Source organism: Jaculus jaculus, chromosome 3 (assembly GCF_020740685.1).
Source record: "Jaculus jaculus isolate mJacJac1 chromosome 3, mJacJac1.mat.Y.cur, whole genome shotgun sequence".
Lineage (NCBI taxonomy): Eukaryota > Metazoa > Chordata > Mammalia > Rodentia > Dipodidae > Jaculus > Jaculus jaculus.
In genome coordinates this window covers 178,950,584-178,971,897 of record NC_059104.1, presented here as the reverse complement: position 1 = coordinate 178,971,897, position 21,314 = coordinate 178,950,584, and the positions used below count along the sequence as shown (strand labels likewise).

Below are 21,314 nucleotides of genomic sequence, written 5' to 3'. Positions count from 1 at the left end.
AATCAGATACCCACAGGCAGAGTCACGTGGAGTTCTCCTCCCCACGCACAAGGGGAGGGAGCTGTTGGGAACAAGTGCCCGGGCCGACGGAAGGCCGGCTGCGATGGGTGTACATCGAATCACAGAAATAGCTCGCCTGGGTTTTGGCCGCGGCCCTTTCTCCATGCCATGCTAACCTCAGGCATTCCTTAGCGAAGTCACTTACGTTTCAAAGGAACAAAAATAAAGAAGAGCTGATTCCCCAGAGCACTAGCTGTTTTTTCCAGAATGCTATGCTGGCCTCAGAAGGCAGTGAGACTGGCGCTGGCTAGTCCAGTTAATGGAGTGCTGAGGGGTCTTCAGACAGGAGGGCTCGGCCAACTGAGCTCCCTGGCGGGGCTTGGCAAAGGGAGCAAAGCCCCCCCCCACAACTTCCCACTCCCCAGATGGGATCATTTATCATGGGCACATCTGGATCGTAGGCTGGTTTCATAATATACAAGGAGGAGGAGTATCTTTTCCTCAAATCTCTGGCTCTCCTACAACAGTCACTGGTGCCTGGGCATGCTTTGGGCATCACATTCGATGCTGGGCATACAAAGATGGCCGGCGCAGAGAGAGTCAGAGTGGTGGAGCTGATGACACGCGATGGAAAAGTACGATGGCACATGGATCAAGTGTCTTGGGGAAGGGGACAGGAAAGCTGATGTGACAGTCTGAAGGAGTCCAATGGTCTCTAAGGGGGAAATGCCAGAAGAGACCAGGAAGGCTCCACTCAGAGGCATGAGTCTAGAAAGAACTGGTACCGTTGCAGCGGCAGCAAGTTCAAGGTACCAGCAGAGGCTTAGTATCCCCGCATAAATGGTACCGATGGGCTGGGGCAATTAATCAGTGGGTAAAGTGTTTGTTGCATGCACAAGCAAGCAAGAGGACCTGAGTTCGAAGCCTAGCACCCACGGAAAAGCAGGGCATGGCGGTGTGCACCTAGGATCCCAGGGCTGGGAGGTAGATATAGGAGGGTTCGCTGGCCAGCTAGAGAGAGAGAGAGAGAGAGAGACAGAGAGAGAGGGAGACTCTGTCTCAAAACCTGGGTGGAGGTGGAAATGGTGGCACACACCTTTCATCATAGCACTCAGGAGGCAGAGGTAGGAGGATCGAGGTAAGTTCACACAGGTGAGCACGCAGCACACCACAGCAAGAGGGAGAAGCAGAGACAGACAGATAGACACACACCCAGACACACATATACAGAGCAGAGAGGTGGGGATCCAGGTAGAAAGTGTCCCCTGCAGGCCAAGAGGCATGAATGGCTCCTTTAGGACACTGGCCTCCCTCCTGTGGTGCTGGGCACTGTGCCCCATGTAGCTGCAGCCCTCTGCAGGACTCGCTGGCCTGCACCCCTCAGCCACGCCCGTCCTCCAGGAGCTCTACCTGGGTGCCCATGCCACCTAACCATCTCCACGGGCCGGGAAGGCTGGTTCTGCCAGGGCCCTGCCTGGCCCGAACGAGACACAGAGACCTTCAAGGCTGCTCCCTCGGCTCCTGTACCGACCCCGCGCTCACTCTGGCATCCTTCTCATAAACACTGCAGCCTCCAGTGTCTCCACTTTCCCCACGGGTGGGTTGTGCCTGCCACCCAGGCAGCATAGATGGAAAGCAGCCCTCGTGGGCTTTTCTGAGCGCATGAACAGTCCCAGACCTTATCTACCTTTGGAGTGATTTCGGTGCCAGTGCTGAACCAGGTGTAGGGTGGCTATATGACAAGCCCAGCTTAGACGACTTGACTCTACCCCACATTCCCTCCTGCAGATGAGCCGGTGACCTTGGAGGATGACCTTGGAGCTACACCAGCTGGAGTCCAAACCCCTTAACTGCCCACATGGCCTCATGCATGCCACGCACACCCAAGACTTGGTTTCTCCCTTCCTGAGGGATGCGTAGGCTCCACCTTGCAGGCTGTCAAGAGAAGCAGCCCCTGGACGAAGTGGAGGCTGGCCCTGGGACGTCTGGCCAGGCATGCTAAAATGCCTGGAGCGTCCATCACACCCGCAGATTGCATCTGGAGGAATGTGCCACATTGAAAATTGCAAATCAACTCTCCAATTGCCAACTCCTCCTTATCTAAAATCATGCACCTTTTGGAGGTATCAAGCCAGACCTGCCTCCCAGAGGCTAATTTACAAACTGGAAGAACTCGTCTCCTCTCTCCACAGGGAAAAAAAAAGAATCACTTAATGTTGGGCTCCAGTTGCAAAAGAAGCAAAGGCCAGGGGTGGGGGTGGGTGGGCAAGAGCACCAGGAACCAGGCTCTGGGCTCTTATCAGGGTGCGATAAGGAAGGTGGAGGGAGAGGGCCAGCAGGAGGCAAGCAGGAACTTGGATGGGTTCTCCTGCTGTACCAGGCTTAACAATTACGTCTCCACCTTTAAAACCCACTTGCCAAATCACATCACTTTAAGAGGATGCTGACACCAGTGGGCAGGGCTTGTCATGGGAGACCCGTGGTAGCTGGCACTCCTCGTGGGAGAAGGGAGAAATATTCAGTCAGGAAAACCAGGGGAGTCAGGTCAGCACTTGCTGGCTGTGTGACCTGAGGCAACTTCCCTCATCGGTCAGCCTCAGTTTTCCCATCTGTAAGACGGGGGCAATATGACTCACACAATAGAGTCATACGGAATAAATAAATAAATAAATAGTTGCTTGTAAACTATAGAGCCAGTATTCACTGCTGGACTTTGAATGACTCAGATATCATCACGCCAAAAAAGAAGTGGGGAAGGGGAGATGCTTCAAGACCACTTAAAACTCTCTCCCCAAAGGGGTGGGGGTGTAGCTCAGTGGTAGAGCATTTGTCTACAATGAACAGTCTTGGGTTCAATCCTCAGTGCTGAAAAAAGAAGCCTAATCCACTCGCTCCCTATGTCAAGAAATCATGTACCCCTCAAAACTAGAGGCACTTGAGAAGTTCCAACTCTCTGGAGGGTCATGATTTTTAAGGCCAGCCTGGGCTACATAGCGGAACAATGAAAGCTGATTACTGGCAGATGCCTCAACCTCTTATCCTACTGTGTGTGTGTGTGTATGTGTGTGTGAAAGAGAGAGAGAGAGAGAGAGAGAGAGAGAGATAGAGAGAGAGAGAGAGAGTGATAGAGAGAGAGAGAGAGACAGCGAGCATGTGCAATGGTTCATTCATGTGAGGAAGTCAGAAGACAACTTTCAGGTCAGTTCTCGCCTTTCCACCTCATTTTATGGGGCAGAAGGTCTCTGGGTCTTGTCCCACTGTTAAGTTTCACTCTGCTGTTGTTCTCACCATGATCTTCTGGAATATTCTTCTGTATCTGCCTCCCATCTTGCCATCAGCCTGCTGGGGTTACAGAAGCCCATCACAGCTTCAGGATGCTAGGATGCTTATGTAACATCTGGAGAAGATTGAATTTGGGCATGCAGAACTGAGCCGTGAGCTCAATATCCACTCAGCTCTTGCCCTCTAGTTTTAATGTGTATATGATTCCGAGACATAGAAAGCTAGGCTAGTAAGGATTTTTTTTTTCGTTACAAGTCTCTCTGTTTCTAGAGACTGGGATGAATCACCTCTGATGGACACCCTTGCCTGGCCCAAAAAATGAAGCTCAAGAATGTGTCAGAGTTGGGCAAAGTGGTAGCAGGAAGATCAGGAGTTCAAAGTCATCTTCTGCTAACCAGTGAGTTCAAAGCCAGCCTGAGCTACATGAAACTCTGTTTCAAACACCAGTAAAGAGAATATGTTAAATCAGAGCTTCCTGAGTGGCTGACTGTTAAAAAAAAAAAAAAAAAAAAGTTTGCCTCTTAAACCACCACGCAGCTGCTGACTCTCTGGAGTTTGCGATGTAATAGAAAGAGAACTAAGTAGCCGGAAATGCGAATGGTTCTGCATTTTCTGGGAAGAAACAAAATGTGATGTGGACGGTTCCAAGAATAGCCTTGAGGTGGTTTGGGTTTTGTCAGTCTGTGCCCCTTGTTTGTGGGCTTGCAGCTCTCCTGCCTGGGTGACTTCATGAGTCACAAGGCATTTCCCTGCCCCATGTCTGACTGCCAAAAATGAACATTTAGGACCTTGGATTGCAGGAGGCAGCACTGGTGATGGACTCATCCCACAGCATCTGGAGCCAAGGTCAAGGTTTGCACAGCGTCCCTGAACCCCTCCCTATGTGACAGATGGGGTCTCCTGAGCCCCGCTGCCTGTGCACCCCCATTCAGGGTCTTCATAGCTTCCACCCGCCCAACGGCAGCACACAGCACGGTCAGGCCTTGAGGAAAAGGTAGAGTTTCTACAGTCTCAAAGAAGCGTGGGAAGGGAGTACTGGGTAGCCTTCCGTCCAAGAGGAAAGTTCACCCACAACCCCAAACCTTGGCACCCACAGACAAGATCTGTTGCAAGGTCAATGCAACCTGAGGACGAAACCTCCATGTCACTTTCACTGCCGCGCTGCCTGAGCCGTCTTCCTCCAGTGCCTTGGTGAGGAGCCACCGGGTGGGCTCAGCTTTGCCCTGGACTTTGTCCTGCCCTGAGCCTCGCCCCCGGAAGACAGCTGTCCTGAGCAGAACTCCTGGGATAACACAGGAGCCCGCCAGGGATGTGGGGGTAAGAAACATCTCCTGCAGACATTACAGCTCTGCAGAGCCCAGCACGGGCAGGAGCCCTTGTTTCACAGGTGGGCCTGGAGACTCCGGCTTCCCATATAGCTTTCCATCTCTCAGGGCCCTGGGCAGTCAACTTGATCCAAAAGTTGTTACTTTAAGCTGAACTCTCAGATCAGGCCTATAATCCCAGCTACTTCAAAAGATGAGGAAGGAGAATGGCGAATTAGAAGCTTGCCTGGACTTTAAGGATAGCCTAGACAATTTAGTGATACTCTGGCTCAAAACAAGAAGTAAAGAAGGCTCCGGATATGGCTCAGTGGTACAGCACTTGCCTAGGATCCGTGAGGCCCCAGATTCAATCCCTACTACCGCAAAACAAATGAACAAACAGAAAAACAAGATTGGGCTGGAGAGATGGCTCAGGGGTTAAGGAGCCTACTGAAAAGCCCAACAACCCGGGTTCAATTCCCCAGTACCCACAGAGAGCCAAATGCAGGATGGCGTACGCATCTGAAGTTCATTTGCAGCAACTGGAGGCCTTGGCACACCCATTCTCTTTCACTTATTCCCTCTTTTACTCTCTCCTTGAAAATAAATATTTTTTAAAAAATCCAGGTCAGGAGCTGGAGAGAAGACTTAGCGGTTAGGCGCTTGCCTGTGAAGCCTAAGGACCCCGGTTCGATGCTCGGTTCCCCACCCCCGGTACCCACGGAAGTCAGATGCACGAGGGGACGCACGCATCTGGAGTTCGTTTGCAGTGGCTAAAGGCCTTGGTATGCCCATTCTCTCTCTCTCTCTGCCTCTTTGTCGCTCTCAAGTAAATAAATTAAATTAAATTAAAATCTAAAATTAAACAAACAGGTCAGTTCTGGGGTTGGGAAGGGACTACCAGGGTTACCTGTGTTTCTTGTGTTCTCCCTCCAGCCTTGGTCACCTCCACAGTGATGCAAGCGTTGCCCTCTAGGCTGCCCACTGCACTGGCCACTGGTCTTTGAAGGAGCCTCGGGGGCTCTTCTCATCACACCATGTCCCTGGGGCTCTCTCTGCCGCCTGGTCTCAGTCTGCAGATGGCCGGCAGAAGGCAAAGGCCTTTCCACTAACCCAGCCTGAACCCCTCTAGAAAGGGCCGATGGAGACACAAGAGAGATGCTGCGAAAGCCCTACGAGATACCCCGACTGCAGCATGGCCCGGACATTCCCTGCCACTCTACTGCCCCAGGCAGGAGCACGGGAGGATGCCGCGTCCACTGTGGGCTCTGACCTTCAATGTCTGTGACCTGTGAGCCTGTCACTTGTTCCTGTCCTTCCATCCAGCTGTCTCCCTCTTCGATGATGCCAGTGGCCTGGCTTGAAGGGGCCTCACACCTCCCCATTTCCTGGCCTCCACCCACCCCTTTTGGAGCCACATACAGTACTAAGCCCTGGGATGAGCCAGGGAGTCAATCTCCATGCTCTAGGGTCTCACTGCCTGTGTCCGGTGTCAGGAGACACCTGGATGATGCTACCTAATGCCAGGAAGAGAGGAAGGCAGCCGGTGTCATCAGAGGTCACTGCCCACTGGGCACCTTCACAGGCATTATTCTAGAGTCCCTATAACAAGCCCGTGTCCTGGCATTCATATTCCCTCCCCTCCCTCTTCCCTCTCCTCTGCCCTCCCCACCTTTCCCCTCCCCTCTCCTCATGGATCTTAAAAAGGTAGGGGCTGCAGAGATGGCTCAGTGGGTACAAGCGCTTGCTGTGCAAATGCAACGACCTATATTCGGGTCTCCATGAACTGTGTGAGATCCAGACACGGCAGAGAGTGCGTCTCACCTGTTCCTCATATGGTGATGTGAAAAGCAGAGAGAGGAGAATGCTCCAGGCTAGCTTGGCGCACTCAGCAGTGAATACCAAGACCCTGCCTCAAACAAGCTGGAAGATGAAGTTGTCCTGTGACCTCTAACATGCCACAGCATGTCCGTGTGCAGGCACACACACACACACACACACACACACACACACACACACACACAGAACTCATCTATCTCTGTCCTCTGTGATGTAACTATGGATTTCCAGTATGAGTTTTTTTAATATGTGTGGATAAATATGTGTGTGCATGTATCCATAAATATATGTGTGTATGTGTGTTAACTGTGTGTATATTATGTATATATGCATATATTTTTAAATGTGTCCTTAAGCCTTAAGAAGTCCTAACTATGGCCAGCATCTCCAGTTTGTAGCACCAAGCCTCTATTGAGGGCCTATTAGAAGACATCAAGAACTCTGGCCTGGGGTGAGGAGAGCTGGGCTCCAGTCCCTGCCTGCACCTCTCCCTCAGGACCGCTGGGGTGTTCAAGAGCTCTGGGGCATGCCTGTGACAGTCCCATCACATCCGTATCCTCATTGAGACACCTGTGTTCGACAAGGAAGACAGAGGTTCCGGGCTAAGAATCATCCTCAGTGTCACATTGGCAGTGATGGGATGCTATGAGCTGAGGCCAACTCTGTCACACCGCAGAAGAAACACTCTCAGGCACAATGTAACGGAAATAGCGCAACCATCATATAGTTCTTGTCTGTGATATCCTCAGGCCTAGTGAGTCTCCACTTCAGGGCACAGCTTCCTAAGTTATGGAAGCCCAACAAGAAATGTAACGAGAGGGCTGGAGGGATTGCTCAGTGGTTAAGGCACTTGCCTGCGAAGCCTTAAGGACCCAGGTTCGATTCTCCAGGTCCCATGTAAGCCAGATGCACATGGTGATGCATGCGTCTGGAGTTCGTTTGCAGTGGCTAGAGGCCCTGGTGTGCCCATTCTCTATCTCTCCCTCTCTCTGTCTGTCATAACTAACTAAATAAATAAAAGAAATGTAACGAGAAAGCATTCAGCAGCCCTTGTCTGCATTTTCAGAACTTTCTGTCTAGTGCCTGTTCAGTTTGTGTAACTCCCTCCTGTGGAAATGCCCCACGTCTAGGAGACCCATCTGTCTGTCTGTCTATTCGTCTGAGCCCAGGAGCTGAGTCGGCTAAACCTCATCTTCCTCTGCCTCGCTCAGAACTCACCAGGGCTTGACCTCCTAGATCGGCCTGGCTTCATAACCCTAGCTACTTCTCCCAGACAGGAAAGGGTCATTCTGCACAGATGCTAACCAGCAAGTAACAGGACAAGTTTCCTCCCCAGACACAGAGCACTCAGGCCAGTGTGGCAGGTCACAGTACCCTCCCAAAACAAAATGTTCTTAGGTGGGCATGGTGGTGCAGGTCTGTAATCTTAGTACTCAGGAAGCCGAAGCAGGAGGATTGCTACAAGTTTGTGGCCAGCCTGGGCTACACAGTAAGCCTATGTCTCAAAGAAACAAACAAAAACAAACAGACAAAAAAAAAAACCCCAAAAAAACAAGTGTCACATCCTTCCTCTGTCGGTATGGAACGGGCATGATGGTGCTGTCCTCACTACCTGGGCTGCAGGACCCCTTCAGTGGGCTCTCTCCCCAGGGAAATCGGTTAGCCAAAGAGCATACACATCTCATTACACACAAAGCCCATCTTTTCTACCAATGCTTGGCACATGCATGGGCTGGTGATCAATCACACACTGAGCACCCAAGAACACTGTGACCTCAAAATTCCAGTTTCCAAGAGTGACAGTTGGCAATACCCCCAGTGAGCAAGACCTTTCAGACAGAAAAGCGGATAGTGCTGGCTATGCTGGGGCATGCCTGTCACCCCGGGCAGGAGGAGCCTGCTTGGAGGCCAGCCTGGACTACACAGTGAGACCCTGTCTCAAAAATCAAAAGCAGGGCTGGAGAGAACGGCTTCGCAGTTAAGGCGCTTGCCTGCACAGCCTAAGGACGGGTTCGATTCTCCAGGACCCACGTAAAGCCAGATGCACAGGGAGACACACGCATCTGGAGCTCATTTGCAGTGGCTAGAGGCCCTGGCACACTCATTCTCTCTGCTTCTATCTCTCTCTCTAATAAGTAAATAAAACATTTTTTAAAAAACCTAATTAAATTAAAAGGAGAGAGAGGGGGGGAAAAGGAGAGAGGACATGCGCGTGAGCATGCAGGTCTCTGGGGTGGAAGGAAAAGGCGCGGGCGGTCAGTGCTCCATGGGAACCGGCTCAGAGAGGGATGATGGCAAGAGCCCAGACGGACCGCAGTGACAGCGGTCATGGCTGTACCACAACACGAACGACGCCCGTGCTGCTGAGCTGCACGCTTAAACATAGTTAAAATGGTAAATCTCGTGTTATGCATACTTTACCACGAAACAAGAAAGTGTGTACAAAACCAACACTGACGCCCCAGGAATAGGAACGGCCCAAGGCCAGAGCCCAGGATGCATGGTGTCCTTGTCAGTGAACTTAACTGCTGAAACACTTGGGTTAAAAACACAAGTAAACACCGGGCGTGGTGGCGCACGCCTTTAATCCCAGCACTTGGGAGGCAGAGGTAGGAGGATCGCTGTGAGTTCGAGGCCACCCTGAGACAACATAGTGAGTTCCAGGTCAGCCTGAGCTAGAGTGAAACCCTACCTCGAAAAATAAAACAAAAAACAAAAAAAAAAAAACAAGTAAGCAAAACCAATCATTCCACTAGTAGAAAAAACTTAACTGGCTTTATTTGGTGAAGTGCGACGATTTTTAACTTCTGTTTTCAAACTTCTCTAGGCTTCGCTCATTCTTCCTTTCAAATCTTAATTGAGTCCAGGAAGCCTCCAGAAGCTCAGCCTTGCCAAGTTCCCATTGTTCTCTCTTATTCGACTTCCCCAGGCTCTCTACTCCTAACACACTTCCTCCGATGTGGCACCCACGAGACCCCTTCAGTACCCCCAGGGAAACTTGGGGACCCACTCCTTGATCTTCTAGAATCACCACCCACGAGCCTAACCAGCGGATGAACCAGAGACAGCACTCCTCCTTTTGGTTCCCGAGGCCCCTGGTACAGTGTCACTACTGGATAGCTGCTCCCTGCATGGAGGGAACATTGTTCCCCTGGCAAGCAGGTCCCTGAGACCACCGTGGAGACGGGTCCAGGCGAGCCCAGGGCTACACATCATCTTGAGTGAGTGGGAAAACTGGCTGTGTAACTGGAAGAGCTCTGTCCCTCAGTCAAGGAATGGCATGCTTTTCATTAACTAATATCCACTTTAAAGACACAAGCTCTGAGTCCATGGGATTCACCCCCTCAATGCCACGCAAGGAAGCTTCTTCATTCATAAAACAGTGGCCTCTGGCCCACACCACATCTTCTGCTCTTCAGTCGGGCAACAACCATGGGCATCCCATAGCTGCTGGTCCTCCCTGCCTCTTCTCCTCCGGTCACACCCCGACCCCTTTACTAAGTGGGTTGGACGCCTCCCACGGCGCCTCCACAGCACTTTTGGACCTTGATTGGAATCACTTACTATGTGTTGAAATCACATTTTTACTCTCTGGCTTCCAGCTTAGTACAAGGCCCTCACCCCCTACGATAGTACATGCCATAGGAATGAATGAATGAGCGCTGACTCTAAGAACATAATTATTGACATTTAATAAGTATCTATGAAGTCTCGCAATGTGTTAAAAGCTTCCATGCATATTGAGGTTAGTTTAATTATTATAATGAACCATGTCATTGTTAGACTTGTATCATCCTCATTTTTCAAAGAGTTATACAAGGTAGCAACTTGCCCAAGGTCACGAGGCAGAGTAGGGAAGCTCTGGTTGGAGTCTCCACAACCAAAGTTCAAAGGCACAGCCTTAACCACCATGCCCGCACAGAGTGGGTAGTGACAGCTATGAAGGCTGCCTTATGCCCAAGTCAGAGACAGGCTTGGGTCTAGGCCTGAGATTCACGATGCTCTCCACCCACCCTGCTTTCATCAATCCCAGAACACCAGAATCTGGACTAAGGATATCTTCCTGTTAAATGACGCCAGTAACACACACACACACACACACAGAGAGAGAGAGAGCTAAGAAAGAGAGGCCCTTTTTAGTCTTGCTGGGCACGGCCAAGTTAGGCGAGCTGACCTGTAGCCTGGTGGCCCCATCCTCTAACCCTTTCCCTGCGGCGCTATTCAGTCCTAGTGACCAGTTACTTGCTCATGAACGTGAGCAGGAGGGACATACGCCACTTCGAGGACTGATACACAAGAACCCCTCTCCCTTACCCCTCTACCACATCCCCACAGCACCTTCCAGAGCACAGCAGCCCTGGGAAGCAGGTGGGAAATTTAGGTGGCAAAGCCCCAGTTAGAAAGGAGCCAGTTCCCTGGTGACCTCTGGGAGGAAAGCCTGTTTACAACCAGATTACATTTTAGTCTTTACATATGTGATAAGCAAACTTATAGTCTTGAAGTCACTGAAAATCGGAGCTTATCTGTTATAGACAGTCAATATCACCTTTACAAATATAGTAAATATTAGTGGTGAGCATGTTAAATTTGACCTGTGCCCTCAGTAGGCAGTCCCTCCAACAGGAAGGTTGATCATAGCCGGGCATGGTGGTGCACACCTTTAATCCCAGCACTCAGGAGGCAGAGGTAGAAGGATCACCGTGAGTTCGAGGCCATATAGTGAATTCCAGGTCAGCCTAGACTAGAGTGAAACCCTACCTGGAAAAAACAAAAACCAAAAGAAGGTTGATCATGTGGAAATCCATACCCCTCCTATACCACCATTGCTGTAAGAAGTTACAGTCTGAATCTAACATGTCCCCCACGGCCTCATGTTTGAAATGCTTGTTCTTGTTCTTGGGCTGTGGAAATGCTTGTTCTTGTTCTTGGGCTGTGGAGCTTTTAGGAGATGGACCTGGCCTTTGCAGGTTAGACGGCCTCTGGTTCTGGTCCCATAATGTGAACAGCCACTGCCACACTTGCCCATTGCCAAAGGCTAAGCTAGCTCTTCATTACTCCACGTCTCCACCGCTCACCTATTCCTATGATGGGCTACAACCTTTTTTTTTTTTTTAATTTTTTATTTATTTAGAGAGAAAGACAGATAGAGGGAGAGAGAGAGAATGAGCGCGCCAGGGCCTCCAGCCTCTGCAAATGAACTCCAGACGCGTGCGCCTCCTTGTGCATCTGGCTAACGTGGGACCTGGAGAACCGAGCCTCGAACCGGGGTCCTTAGGCTTCACAGGCAAGCGCTTAACCGCTAAGCCATCTCTCCAGCCCGGCTACAACCTTTTGAGGACACAAGTTGTTACTGTGATTACAGTAACTCAAAGGCAACTGATACCACGGTCAACTTCCAACGACCACCAGTTCAGTCACTTTGTGTCCTAATCTTCCGTGAGGACTCTGGTGTCTGGAAAAAGTTGTTTGAGCCCCAGAAATAAGTCTACCTACCCCTCTACTTAGGCACCATAGTATACACACCCCCTCTTGCAATGACACATCCTTTCTCCCGTTGAAATGGTTATGGCACTTGCCTGCAAAGCCTAATGACCCAGGTTCAATTCTCCAGTAGCCATGTCAAACCAGATGTACAAAGTGATGCATATACCTGGAGTTCATCTGTCGCTCGCTTCCTCTCTCTCCTTGCAAATACATATATATAGGCTTAAATGGCCTAAGGAGTCTGGGACAGAGAAGCTCGTTCATTTCCTTGGTCTCTGCTGTGATGCTGAAAGCATGTGTGACACAGCAGGAAGAACCTGGATCTCTGAGTCACTAAGCTCCCCCTTGAAGTCACAAACAAGGCAGAGTTCCTCTGAAAACGAAACGGAGGGGTCTCTTACAGCGCCCAGCATGTAAGTCTGCTAAGTGTCTGTGTGTGTGCCAGGCTTCAGATGCTGGGCGCCTTCTCATGGGGGGAAGGGCTCGCTCTCTCTGTAACCAGCCTCTGCTGCGGTGCGACAGCCAGAAACACATCTTGCCTGTGGGCTCCGCCTGGCGTCCCGGCAAAGTCACCTCCTCCCAGGTGACCTCGTGCGTTTGGATGCTCCTCTCCTGCCTCGTGCAGTCGGGCCTCAGGGACTGAGATGCTCATCCTGTGTCTGAAGGCCCTGAGGGGTGCCGGGGAGGCCCTCACCCGCTCACCATGTGCACAGCACTGTGACCAGAAGGCCCCCAGCTGCAGGCTCACCGCTCAGGTTTGGAAGGTCCCCATTGGCAGAATTGTGCCACTTGATCATACTTTCACTGCACAACGAGGTTTTTAGCTGTTTCACGGGAGTGTGTGATGCATGTGTGTGTATGCATGTTCCCATGTGTGGGCACACGTGTGTTTGAGTACAAGTGCACGTGTGCGCGGGTGTATGTGTGTGCGCATGCACGTGGAGGACAGAGGTTAACGTTGGGCCTGATGTCTTCCCTAATCGCTCTCTCCCTTGAACGGAGCGCTGATTTGGCAAGCCCAGCAGCCAGTTCCACTCAGGGATCTCGCCTCTACCTCCCAAGTCTAGGACTACAGGTGGGTCAGCACACCCAGCGGCATTTCCATGGGTGCTGGGAATGTGAACGCAGGTTCTCCTGCTCAGAAAGCAAGCATTTCACTGACTGCACTATTATCGCCCCAGTATCCTTGGCTACCCACATAACCCCTTCAGTCACCCCCCCCCCAATGTGCCCAAATTCAACCACAGTGCAATTAGACTTAAGAGAAAACGAAATTGGACTCTCAGGCTGGAGATGGATCAGCTGTTAAAGGCAATTTCCCAGCACCCACGGAAAGTCAGATACACAAAGTGACGCGTGCGTTTGCAGTCTGTTTGAAATGGCAGTATACATTGGCACACCCATATTCTCATTCTCTCTCTCAAATAAATAAATATATATTTTTAATTGGACTTTCTGAGCTAGAGAGTTTGCTCAGTGGTTAAGGCACTTGCCTATAAAGCCTAACAATCCGGACTGGATTCCCCAGTCCCCATATAGGGCCAGATGCACAAGGTGGTACATATATCTGGGGTTTATTTACAGTGGCTAGAGGTCCTGGCATGCCCATTCTTCCTCTCTCTCTCTCTCTCTCTCTCTCTCTCTCTCTCAACCCTTGCAAAGAAGTATTTTAAAAATTGGACTTGGGCTAGAGAAATGGCTTAGCGGTTAAGCGCTTGCCTGTGAAGCCTAAGGACCCCAGTTTGAGGCTCGTTTCTCCAGGTCCCACGTTAGCCAGGTGCACAAGGGGGCGCACGCGTCTGGAGTTCATTTGCAGTAGCTGGAGGCCCTGGCGCACCCATTCTCTCTCTCTCTCTCTGTCACTCTCAAATAAATAAAAATTTTAAAAAAACATTAAACATTGTACTTTTTCTTCCCTTTACAGCCAAGGTCCCCAAAAGAACTGTCTAGCCTTGAAAGACACTTCTCCCCTTCTCCTCAGCCTTCCTCCTCCACATTCAGGTTTCTACTCTCATCCCATTGATCAGTCACCACCTATTAGCCTTATCTCCTTTGTGGGCTCTATGTGATCTCCATCTTTTGCAGTTCATTCCTTCTCGATCTGCCCCTGAAAGTGAAGATTCTGACCTTTCCCTCCAGGACCTCAGCCCTCCTCCATGTCACTGTCCTGGTGACTCGCCGGCTATAGCTGCGTCTCATCCCTCTCTCCCCCCACCCTGCTTGTCAACGGCAATCCTCGCCGCTCGCTCCAGAGACTTCCAGAGAAAACTGTTCACCACCCCAAACACCTGCCTCCTCCTGCAGCCCCGGCCTCAGGGGACAGCTTCTTTTGTACCAGACGGTACCAGCCCTCGCTGTCAGAATTCTCGGCCCCTTCTCCCTCATCTTGAAGTGGCCTGCCTCCTCGAGAGCCCTGTCCACAGAAAGTTAGATACACAAAGTGACGCGTGCGTTTGGAGTCTGGTTCAGGTACCATCTCTTCACCGGGACTCGGAAATATCATCAGCACCTTCCCAGTCTCCACCTTCATTTCTGGCCAAGCCCCCGTCAAACTGCCGCTGGAGAGAACGCTCGGGGCTCATGTCCTGCCCCTGCTTACTGTCCCTCAGTACTTCCTGACAGTCCACAGGGTGACCATCTAGTATGCTGAACATCGAGAACAACCGAACAAAACCCACGAGCACTGTCCAGCCCCTGTCTGTCCCTCCAGCCTGTCTTCGCCACTCCCTGCTGTCCCCAACCCCATACCCTGACCACTGGGCTTCTCCACGCCCCCGTCACTGCTCCTTGCTAGCAAGGGACCTTTCATCTACAATGCCCGTCCCAGGCTCTGATCGCTTGGTAACACCCATCTGTTGGGCTGCAGAGATAGCTTAGTGGTAAAGGCATTTGCCTGCTAAGCCTAAGGACACAGGTTCGATTCCTCAGTACCCACATAAGACAGATGCTCAAGGTGGTACATGCAACTGGAGTTGATTTGCAGTGGCTGGAGGCCCTGGTGTGCCCATTCTCTCCTTCCCTCCCCGGCCCCAGTCTCTTTCTCTATTTCTCTCTTTAATAAGTAAAATACAATAAAACCCACCTGTTAATGGTTCAGATACGAACTGTCCCCCACAGGCTCTTACAGTGAGCGTGGTCCATGGCTTGTGTGCTGTTGTGGGAGGTAGTAGAACTTTCCAGAATTGGGCCTAGAGCTAAGTGAGTCCCTGGGGGGAAGACCCTGAGGTCGACAGCCAGGTCTCTACTCCCTGCTCCCTGGTCCGCTGAGACGTGAACAAATGGCTGTGGCATGCTCCTCTCACCACAGAGCCACTTGCTTTTCCCCACCATGGTGGCCTGTGTCCCTCAAACTGAGAGCCAAAATAAACCCCTCTTCCTGTAACTTTCTTCCTGTCAGGTACTTGGTAACAGCAGTAAGAAAAGTCACAAATCCATCAGCTGTTTTTACAGCAGAAACCTCCAAGGCAGCAGAGAACCGTGGGCTCCAGTGTGGATTCTGGAGTCTGAAGCTAGACAGACAGACTGGCTGCACACACTAACCTACCACTTACTAGGTGTGGGAGCCAAGGCGAGTTACCGAACCTCTTTGAACCTCAGTTTTCTCATCCATAAAGTGGGTATAATAACAGTCCTGCCTGCTGGGCCCCTTGAGGATAATATAAAATGGTACCTAGCCAGGTGGTATTCTTAGCAACATTGTTCTTTGAAGACTTACTTTGCCCTGCCCCCCCACCCCCGCCACCAACCTTCATCCCTTTTCCCACACCATTTGCTGTGAAGGTTCTCAGGGCAGTTTCCCACACACAGTGATCCACTTGTGGCCCATCAAGTTGAATTCTCCAAGGCCAGAGGCTACCTGTCCCAGCCCCTGTGCCTCAGGCAGATGCTTGGTGACAACGGGGGTAGGTAAATCAAATCCAGAGCATCCCATGACAGTGAGGATATAGGCTCTGTTGTGGTGTGACTGCTCAAGAGGCCTCGGGACTTCCAGCAGCAAACCGTCACCTTGCTGGGCCTCTGCCTGCCTCTCTTTGACAATCCAGCATACAGTCCACCCACCCAGTGGGGCAAAGTCAGAGCTGCCAGGAGTTGTAAGCTGCAGGATATGCACAGTCTGCAGGAAACCAGACTCTTTGGTTCCCCGGCAAGAGCGGTCACAGACGTGACAATACAACTCGGGTGATGAGGGGGAGACCGAGTTTCCGAGACGTGGAAGGAGGGTCCCGGAGGAAGCCACGACGAGATCTCAGGGGAGAGCTGCAGTGTGCGGGGGCAAGGCTTCCTGGCCCTAACCCTCCTTTCTTCCTTCTACATCCTTCTGACCCCTGACCTCTACGCCAGAGGTCAGCAAACCTATCCAACCTGCAGTAGCTTCCCCAGGAAGTGTCCCCGGATTCAGCACTCAGGACCACTCCCAAGCACAGACTCTGCAGCCTGGGCTCCAATAAGCACCACGCTTTCACTCTCTAGGGAATCCTGTTCCCCAGCCAGGTATGGAAACCAGCAGCAACACTCAGTGCCATCCCATCCACTTACTGAGAGCCTGCACTGTGCCTGGTGCCTTGGTGGCCAGTGGATATCAGGTGGCCAAGGTACTGCCACACCCTCGTCTGAGGACTGGGATCAGTCACAATACAAGTGTCACAAGAGCAGACCAAGCCACCCAGCCTTCATTTAGCCTTGAACTCACCATGTCAGCTGTCTAGGCAGAACTGACACACAGAAAACATGTAAACTTCTTAAGGAAAAGGTCAGTGTCTTCTACTGCTATTCCCCAGAGCATTCACTTCAGTGCTGGGTGCCCTGTTGGTATTCACTCAATATTTACAATGCAAATACTCTAGCTTCATGGGCTACTTTTTTTTTAAATCGCTTCACCCATTGATGAGTTATGCCATCATTTTATCTTTGTAGTCTCAGGGTCAGGGCTGGCCTTGTTCCAACTAAGTATTTGAACAGAGCAGTTACCTTCTCACTGCTGGGACAGAGCATCTGATAAGAAGCATCTTATAAAAGGAAAGGGTTTACTTAAGCATACAGTTTCAAAGAGAAATGTTGCTATTGTGGGGAAGACCCCTGGGCATCACATCTTCACATCAACAAGGAGGAATCAGAGAGGGTAAGCTAAGTGCGGAAAGTGGGGCTGAGCTTTAACATCCCAAAGCCTGTTCCCAGCAACACACCTCCTCCAGTAAGGCTACCTCCCAAGGGCTCTACTAGATAGGGATTAGGTATAAGACTTAATCACAAACACATGACGCTATGGGATAGTGCTGATTTTAATGAACTGTTCCCCATAGGCTCCTGGGTTTTGAATGTTTGGTCTCCAGCTGGTAGCAACCTGGAAAAAACGATGCAGCCTTGTGGGGAATAAATAGCGCCTCACTCAAAGAACTGTGTCATTGGGGAGTGGGCTTTGGGGTGATACAGCCCAGCTCCTAGCTTGGTACTCAGACTACTTCCTCCCTGCTGCTGGGGAGATGTGACCCAGGCTTCCTGCTCAGGGCTGATATGATTTCCCTGCCGCGATGAAACTTCCCCCTCAAAACTCCAAGCTGAGGGCTGGAGAGATGGCTTAGTAGTTAAGACATTTGCCTGCAAAGCCTAAGGACCCAGGTTCAATTCTACAGGCCCCATGTAAGCCAGATGCACAAGGTAGCACATGCATATGGCATTTGTTTGCAGTGGCTAGAGGCCTTGGCATGCCCATTCTCTCTCTCCTTTCTCCTCTCTCTCTCCCTCTCTCCCTCCCTCTCTCTGTCTGTAATAAATAAATTTAAGGGCTGGAGAGATGGCTTAGCGGTTAAGCACTTGCCTGTGAAGCCTAAGGACCCCGGTTCGAGGCTCGGTTCCCCAGGTCCCACGTTAGCCAGATGCACAAGGGGGCGCACGCGTCTGGAGTTCGTTTGCAGAGGCTGGAAGCCCTGGCGCGCCCATTCTCTCTCTGTCTCTCTCTCTCTCCCTCTATCTGTCTTTCTCTCTGTGTCTGTCACTCTCAAATAAATAAAAAAAAATAAAAATAAATAAAAATAAATAAATTTTAAAAATTTTAAAAACTCCAAGCTGAAATAAACCCTTTTCTTCCATAAACTACTTCTGACTGGTGTTTTGTACCAGCAACAAGAAGATGACTATTACAAGGGACATTTTATTTATTTTTTATTTTATTTTATTTGGTTTTTGGAGGTAGGATCTTGATCTAGTTCAGGCTAACCTGGAATCCACTACATAGTCTCAGGATGGCCTCAAACTCACATCGATCCTCCTACCTCAGTCTCACAAGTGCAGGGATTAAAGGCATGCACCACCACGCCTGGCCTACAGCGAACATTTTACATTCAACCCACCACACTGAATGTTTACCAGTGAAGACCTCTCCCAAGAGGGGTAGGACTACTTCCACTTCTAAATTTTTAAAATTTGGATTCTAGATGCTTAATTTCCTGACATACAGTTCCACACTTTGCTGTTTATCTTGTCATTGATGTCATGGATGATGTAAGTAATGCCTTCTTGGATCTTGGCAGGTGGCCATCCTCTGTGATCATGCAGAGGCCATGGGAAGGGAGGCACCTGTCTGCTCTTTCCATTAAGTGTCCACCCAGCCAGCTGTTCTGCTGATCACACCCACTCTCTCTCTCTCTCCACAGGACGGCCTGGACATGGTATCTGGCTTTTATGAGCAGGTGTGGTCATCTGCATGGACAGGTGAGCCTGGCATGAGTCAGAAACAAGGCGTAAGCAGATCGAGATTTGGGCAGGATTTGGGGTTCCAGTGCAAGATTCCCCATGCTGCAGAGAAGCAGTCTGAGAAACCACACCCCCACACAGGGAGATTCTTGGGAGACATGTCCAGCAGTGGGCTGGGCAAGCAGAGGGAACCACCACAATGGACTCTACCCCGTTTCTGCATCTTGTTATTACTACCACTGTTTATTGTAAGCCCTGGAAATGAGACTTACAGTTGTGAGGTGCTGTGGATCAAAGGTTAGCCCTGCCTCAAAGATAGCTTTATCAAATAACAACCTTTGCTCCCAGTACCAAAGAAGTCTTTTTTTGTTTTAGTTTATTTATTTATTTGACAAACAGACACAGAGAGAAAGAGGCAGAGAGAGAGAGAGAATGGGTGCACCAGGGCCTCTAGCCACTGCAAATGAACTCCAGATGTTGCGTCACCTTGTACATCCGGCTTACGTAGGTCCTGGGGAATCAAGCCTTGAACCATGGTCCTTAGGCTTCACAGGCAAGCGCTTAACCACTAAGCCACCTCTCCAGCCCCAAAGAGGTCTTTTCTGAAATGCATGTTAGACCCTAGACATCAGGCAGCCAACTCGGTCTAAGTCTGTGCATTTCCTTTCTCTTTCTCCCGGAAGGCAGAGGGCTTTGCTTGTTCACCCATGCAGCCATCATCTATCATTCACATGGCCTTTCATTCATTCATTCATTCATCCATCCATCCTGCAGACACTGATGACGCCATGCCAGGCAGTGTGTTCAATGAACATAGTTAACATCCCAGACACGACCTCAGTAGAGCGAGCAGACCAGGTATGGACAGAACAAGCTCGGAGGACCCCCAAGAGGGACCCCATGCCCACAGAAAATACACTGCTATCAGCAGGTGTTTCAGAGTTGTGAGCAGAAGGGAGAGACAAAGATTGCACTGGCCCACTCTCCTCCTGGGCAGAGGGTCCAAAGTCCTCAGGGACTATTTTCCTTAGAGATCTATGAAGCCAATGAAGATTGTATATAGTAAGTGCTCTCTGATCAGATGATATAAAATCTATCCCAAAATACATTCTCCTGATGAGTCGGGAAGAGATTACTGCCTCAACAGGTTGGTTTTATCTTCCAAGGCTGGATGTCCGACCACTGGGGTTTTTAATTTCAGTAGCATTTGCCCACTTGGTAATGGCCATGCAGCTCACTGCTGAGAGCAATTCAGACTACACAGGAGGGCAGTGGTCTTGGGATGTTGCTTAAAGGCCATGCCCCTTGAGCCCAGAAATGCTAAGACAAATATTCAGGACTCAGCAGTTGTCTTGACATTTCACTGGCTGGAAGGACTCCTTGGTAGCCTCAAACTTCAACCTTCACAGCCCCAAGGTGGGGGACCACAGAGGCGTGACCAAGTGATAAATTTTCCATGGTGGAAAATTTTTTGTTGGCAGAGAGAAGATGCTGATCTCTCTCCTTGGTTTTGGGGCTCATGCTCTGAAAGACACAGGTGCCAAAGCAAGCAGTAACTGTCTCAGAAACAAGTCTACCTTTTTTCCAAAACCCAAGGGCAGGAGAGATAGCTTAGCAGTTAAGGCACTTGCCTGAAAAGCCAAAGGACATAGGTTCAATTCTCCAGGACTCACGTAAGCCAGATGCACAAGGTGGTACATGCAGCTGGAGTTCATTTGCAGTGGTTGGAGGCCCTGGTGTGCCCATTCTTTCCCTCCCTCCCTCTCTCTTTCTCTCTGACTCTTTCTCTTGCTCAAATACATAATTTTTTTAAAGGTCTGGAGAGATGGCTTAGTGGTTAAGGTGCTTGCCTGCAAAGCCAAAGGACCCAGGTTTCTCTCTCTCTCTCTCTCTCTCTTCTCCCTCAAATAAATAAATACAATATTTTAAAAAAGAAATCTTTAAACATTTTATTTATCTATTTTATTTACTTATTTTAGAGAGAGTGTGTGAGAATGGGCGTGCTGGGGCCTCCAGCCACTGCAAACAAACTCCAGATGCATGTGCCACCACGTGCATCTGGCTTACATGGGACCTGGAGAATCGAACCTGAGTCCTTAGGCTTCACACGCATAACACCTTAACCACTAAGCCATCTCTCCAGACCCTCAAAAAGTTTTTAGAAAGATACAAAACCCAGGGCCAAGGAGATGGATCAGTGCATAAGGTGCTTGCTGCACAAACATGAGGATCCCCAGCACACACATAAAATGCCAGGCATTGTGGCACATGCCTATAATACCAGGAGAGCCTGAGGCAGGGAATCTCCAGGGACCACTGGCTATCCAGTTTATTCTAGCTGTATCAGTGAACTTTAGGTTCTGCAAGAGACCCTGCCTCAAAGAAAGTGGAAAACAATTGAAGACCCGTAACGCTGACCTCTGGTCTTCGTGTGCCCCTCACACATATGCGCGTGCGTACTTACACACACACACACACACACACACACACACACACCATACCTGATAAGAAGTTACAAAGCCCAGGAGCCAGTGAACTGGGCATGGCGGTGCTTGCCTGGGATGCCACCACTCAGACTGCCAAGTTGAAAGCCAACTTAGACTTCATAGTGAGACCTTGTCTCCAAAACACCGAAGACTCGGGGTAAGGAGCTTGGGCAACATGCGGGAGGCCCTGGGTTCCATCCCCACAACAGAACACAAAACAAAACCTAAA

At 50.3% G+C, this 21,314-nt stretch overlaps 1 protein-coding gene across 11 annotated transcripts in view; it reads right to left on the bottom strand.

The window, feature by feature from the left end:
- Mical2 (microtubule associated monooxygenase, calponin and LIM domain containing 2) overlaps positions 1 to 21,314 on the bottom strand; it is a 236,690-nt gene that overhangs the window by 180,221 nt on the left and 35,155 nt on the right. The window lies entirely within an intron of this gene.